The sequence below is a fragment of the Salvelinus sp. IW2-2015 genome, unplaced genomic scaffold, assembly GCF_002910315.2.
Source record: "Salvelinus sp. IW2-2015 unplaced genomic scaffold, ASM291031v2 Un_scaffold2313, whole genome shotgun sequence".
In the NCBI taxonomy this organism is placed as follows: domain Eukaryota; kingdom Metazoa; phylum Chordata; class Actinopteri; order Salmoniformes; family Salmonidae; genus Salvelinus; species Salvelinus sp. IW2-2015.
The window spans coordinates 9,787-15,450 of record NW_019943639.1 but is presented as its reverse complement, the minus strand read 5'-3'; the positions used below and the strand labels follow the sequence as shown (position 1 = coordinate 15,450).

At 48.5% G+C, this 5,664-nt stretch overlaps 1 pseudogene; it reads left to right on the top strand.

The window, feature by feature from the left end:
• The window catches only part of LOC112073597 (ubiquitin carboxyl-terminal hydrolase 32-like), a 41,041-nt pseudogene that overhangs the window by 25,841 nt on the left and 9,536 nt on the right, over positions 1 to 5,664 (top strand).

The window sequence follows — 5,664 nt, the reverse complement described above, 5'->3', positions numbered from 1 at the left end:
GAGGGAGGTACTGGTTGGGCGGAGGGAGGTACTGGTTGGGCGGAGGGAGGTACTGGTTGGGCGGAGGGAGGTACTGGTTGGGCGGAGGGAGGTACCGGTCGGGTGAAGGTACTCCTCTCCTTTTTTCCAGGTGATCCAGCAGACGAAAACAGGCCGTGCTGAGCTGGAGCTCTTCCCACGCTACCTCCTCTTCCTGCGGCAGCAGCCCGCCACACGCACCCCCCAGTCCAACATCTGGGTTAACATGGGTATGACCAGCCTGAGAATGTTCCCCCAGCACCTCCCCAGAGGTAACGTAAGCCTGCAGCAAGAAAGAAAGACGGCCTGCTAGGAGCCAACAAACGCTACTACTACTACTGTAGTCCAGCCCTAATCATGCTGTTATAATGGACTGGTCCACCCCTAATCATGCTGTTATAATGGACTGGTCCACCCCTAATCATGCTGTTATAATGGACTGGTCCACCCCTAATCATGCCCCTAAAATGGACTGGTCCACCCCTAATCATGCTGTTATAATGGACTGGTCTGGCCCCTAATCATGCCCCTAAAATGGACTGGTCCGGACCCTAATCATGCCCCTAAAATGGACTGGTTCGGCCCCTAATCATGCTGTTATAATGGACTGGTCCGGCCCCTAATCATGCCCCTAAAAGGGACTGATCCTTCCCCTAATCATGCCCCTAAAATGGACTGGTCCGGCCCCTAATCAAGTTCTTAGAATGGACTGCAGGATGAGTCATGGTCCATAGGGGGGTGGATATGGTGCCCACTGACCATACTAAAAGACACTGAGAGCCTAACGCTTCCTCTTCTGTCCGCATAGCCTTGTTGTCACAACAGTGGTGCTATAAAGCTTGACACGCCCTTCGTAAAGCCTACGTTAAAAAAAAAAAGTGTTATAATGATGACATAACAGAAACTGTAAACAACAGCTGATGGCAACGCTAGCCAATTAGCCTACTTTAACAGATTGTGTTTAATTCAGGTGCGGTAAACCCAGGTTAGCTTATTCCATCTCTTATGTCATGGGGCAGTGTGATGTGGGCCACACCATGGGGTGTCAAGTCAATGTAAACAAAATGATTATGTAGGTTTCTGTTATATTATGAGATTTTCTAGTTAGTCAAGTTTGTAATTTCCAGGCGGTTTATGTGCCTGAACCTCCACTAATGTAGCTCTATGGTAATCAGATTGGGGATGTGCTGCAGAGGCACTATGAGGCATTGGAGTGGCGCACAGAGGCCCTATGATGCATTGGAGTGGCGTACAGAGGCACTATGAGGCATTGGAGTGGTGCACAGAGGCACTATGAGGTATTGGAGTGGTGCACAGAGGCACTATGAGGCACTGGAGTGGTGCAAAATGAGGCACTGGAGTGGTGCACTATGAGGCACTGGAGTGGTGCACTATGAGGCACTGGAGTGGTGCACTATGAGGCACTGGAGTGGTGCACTATGAGGTATTGGAGTGGCGCATAGAGGCACTATGAGGCATTAGAGTGGCGCACAGAGGCACTATGAGGTATTGGAGTGGCGCACAGAGGCACTATGAGGCATTGGAGTGGTGCTCAGAGGCACTATGAGGTATTGGAGTGGCGCACAGAGGCACTATGAGGCATTGGAGTGGTGCACAGAGGCACTATGAGGCATTAGTGGTGCACTATGAGGCATTGGAGTGGTGCTCAGAGGCACTATGAGGCATTGGAGTGGTGCACACAGAGGCACTATGAGGCATTAGAGTGGTGCACTATGAGGCATTGGAGTGGCACACAGAGGCACTATGAGGCATTAGAGTGGTAATCTAATCGGACCGGTGCTATCAGATATCTGGCCCAGAGGAGTTAGTTTGGCTCCAGTCACAAATACCAGCTGACCAGGCATAGAAATAATCATATATAATATACTGTATGCTATTTAGCAGATGCTTTTATCCAAAGCGACTTAGTCATGCGTGCATACATTTTATGTATGGGTGGCCTCAGCGGGAATCGAACCCACGATCACATTTGCTGCAAGTGCCATAGAATGACTAGACCCAGACATACTGACCAAAGAGCAAGGCTGTGCTGCTGGGAGAAATATGCTGTTTACAGCTTTTGATTCATTCTGTTTGCTTTCAAAGTATTGACAAAGTACAACCGATCAATCACAGATTAAGGTTTTCTTTTTTTCTTTTTTTGGGGCTTTAATTTTAAAATCAGTAATAATCAGTTCCATTTTTGTTTTTAGTAATTGTTTATTAACTGAACTAATATTGATTTTTGTTGACTTATGATTGAATCAGATTTGAATCTTGTGAGTCACTAATGAGTTGATTTTAATGAATCAGTCTATTAATTAAATGATCTAATCTAAAACACACTTTCTTGCTGCTTCCTTACAACTAATCCTCCACGAGCTGAACTATTCTCTCTTGTAATAATGTGTTGATTTAACACTCACAGGCTGTGTGCGTCTGTGTGCGTCTGTGTGCGTCTGTGTGCGTCTGTGAGCGTCTGTGTGTGTGTTTCTGTTACAAGACTTTGGGAGCTCACAACCCCACAACACACACACACACACACCACACACACACACAACACAACACACACACACACCACACACACACCTGTTGAGTTCATAGAGGTGTACTTCCTGAGATGAAGTAAGCAGTGAGGGCGTGTGTGCTCACACACTGGATGCTAGAGTTCATGAAAAGCACGTGTTGCCTAGGGTTACTGAGGGCCCGTGGCACCCCTTCCTTGAGCAACTGGGGGGGGGGGGGCGGGGGGGGAGGCCCGGCGGGTGTAGACCTGCACAGCTATGTAGACTACAACCCTTTACATGTCTTGAAGAGGTTTAGGGGAGAATGCAGAGAGACGTTAGAGCTAAAATCGATCGATTCTGACAATGTGAAAGCTGTCTTGACTTGCGTGTACGTGTAAAATGTATCCATTACCGAACATAACCCCCGTGTGGACTGGGGTTGGTAGGGAAGGGCGGAGCAGTGTGGGCGCTGTGGACACGCGTCCACCATGTTACACTGCTATGGTCGGTCCTGTTAACTGCGTGGGGGGTTAGACGCCCATGAAGCATCTCATTACTGGGACGCAAGGCGTCAAAAAATGTCTGTATGTTCAAGGAACCCGGAACCTAAGAAAAACCATCAGAGATGAAGGTTTTACACCGCCCACCCCATCAATGACTTTAACAGGAGGCTGGGGTATCAGGGTAACACAAGACAATGTACGGGATCACAAAGAACTGGTGACAAGGTCCCTTAAGACAAAAGCGGTGCTACTTGTGCAACTCATTCGTCGTTGCTAGTAATTCAGACACGTTTAGGCCAAGGTCCCAGACGGCGGCGAGTTGTCTTCGGATAGGCCAAGTTATGTGTCACCACGGCCGCTCAAGCACCGCTCAGAATAAAGTTCCCGTGTAATTAAAAGATCCCAAGACGGAAGAACGCGCAGGCTATAGCGTTTCTTTGAAGGGCGTACCTCAGTAACTGAGGGGTGTCGTGTCCTCAGGCCCAAAATCGAGATAACACCTGGAGAGATGTAGGCGTTGGAGACCCTCGAATAGAATCTAAGGTGTGTGCGCATAAAAGGCCAGCGCTGGTGCAAAAGGAGTAACTAAGTGTGTGACCCGCCTCGGGGCCTAGAGTAGCGTACAAAGTGTCGTACTGAACACCCATCGAGTAGGAGTGAAAGCATAAGCTGCGGTCAGCGAGAGTATCACGCTCCCACGATTACACTAGCCGCAGTGTGGGAGCGGACCCCGTCATCCCTCGAATGGGGGGTAACATACAAAGGTGGCCTGCGTGCAGTGGACCGGTCCACGGAGAGATAACTCAATCAGGGAAGTGATCGATCTGTTATCGGGGTATGGTGCCGATCTCGCGGTTTTTTATATGGGGGAGACACCTGCGGGGAATGACCCTCAAGGTCGCCTCGTACCCTGCGAACAGATAGCCACACAGTTCGCTTGCGACATCCTCACCTGCGTGTGTGTGGTCCCTCCCAGCTTACTAGCTCCAGCCCGAGTTAGATTGTCGTCTTTCTCAGCCCTTTGTTAATGGTCAACGTCATTGAGCGGGACCTCGATAAGCTAAGTGTCGTTACCCTCGTGCATAAAATTGGAAAGTGAGAACTTGCCACAACTCCATTGTCGTTTCGTCCAGCACCTCAAGTGTACCCTAGGGGTTGCGTACGCCTGGGCAGAATAAACGGGTGAGAGGGAGATTGTGTGCGGGTGCCCCAACCCCCTGCTCGCCCGGAAACTTATGCTACTATCACCACATAGAGCGTAGTCATACAAGATGTGGTCAGGACTCCTGCAAGCCGGCAGTGGGGTTTTAACCCTGTGGCGCACCAAAGTCTTGATATACCTCTTATAGGGGCCGGTAGGGTGCGTATTTGCCATCAGGTTATGACCCCTGAACCATACTCTTTGGTGAGCGACACATCTCTCTAGCAAGCCGACCTTCTTGAAAGTGGAGAGGATTATTTATGTTTATGTTTTCTCGAGTCTTCATTTGTGTGCCAGAGCTTCCTACACATTATGTACGCATGTGTGATCAAGAATTCAGAGTTGTTATCTATCTGGGAATGTCATGCAAATTCTTGCAACATGTTTGACGAATCGCCTTTAGGGGTCGAGCATTTGAGCTCTATTTAGTGGATATGACTCGATGCGAAAATCAGAATTGAGGGCGCCGCGCGCCCGGTCGGGGTAGAGTGCCAGACACATGGTGGTGTTCATAACTCAAGTTTATGGGGGGGATAGTCAGGGCGTAAAACTTGAGCCATGACTCTAAAGGTGCAGGATTGGTGCATGTATCCATTGGCTAGGTTGAAAGCTGACATAACAAGAGGAAACTGCTGGGGATGCAAGAACGACGATATTGCAAATACATGGCAGCTAGTGGTATCAATTGCTGCTATATTTCTAAGGCGGAGACCCCGCCCCTCCCGCCCTCCGCCAGGTGGAGTTTCAAACCTTCTATGATGTTTTTTAATAACGTGTTTATTAGAGCTTCTTTACTAAGTTCAGCAGTCTGTAGACAGAGTAACCATTGTCGCTGTGTATTCTGAAGACGTACGTTGATATGCCTGCAGGCAGTCAGATTAGTTTCTGGGCGGTGTGTTACAGAGGAGAGTCAGGGAAGAGAGGAGGAGTGTTACACGTTCGTGGTGCAGAGACCTACAGGCTGTTTTCCGGTGCGGAGCTACCGATAGGCATGCTGCAGGACAGCGTGCATACAACACAAGCGGTCAGGGCATTCTACAAGGTGTCATCAAGGTCGGACAAGTGAACAGCAGGGACAACCACACACCAATTAACTGGTTCTGAGCTGGATCAATTGTTTTCCCCCGAAGCTTACTGTTCTAATATAATTTAAAAAAAATTAAGTAATATATATCAGACTTAAAGTCCTAGCTATAATGACTCAACAACCAATGGAAAACAAATGTAGCTTTCTTAATCAACTAGATAATGTAGTTTATATGTTGCTTGCTGGTTTGTGTTCAAAGTTGAGCTTGAGGAATATTCTGCAGTAATCCCTTGTTTTTTTGACTCATAAGCACGCGCCTGTTAGACGTAGGACTACGAAGGGCGTGCTCTAGTATGGGCACACTTATCAATGGAAACCCGGTGTACTAGCATTTTCGTGCATTCACTT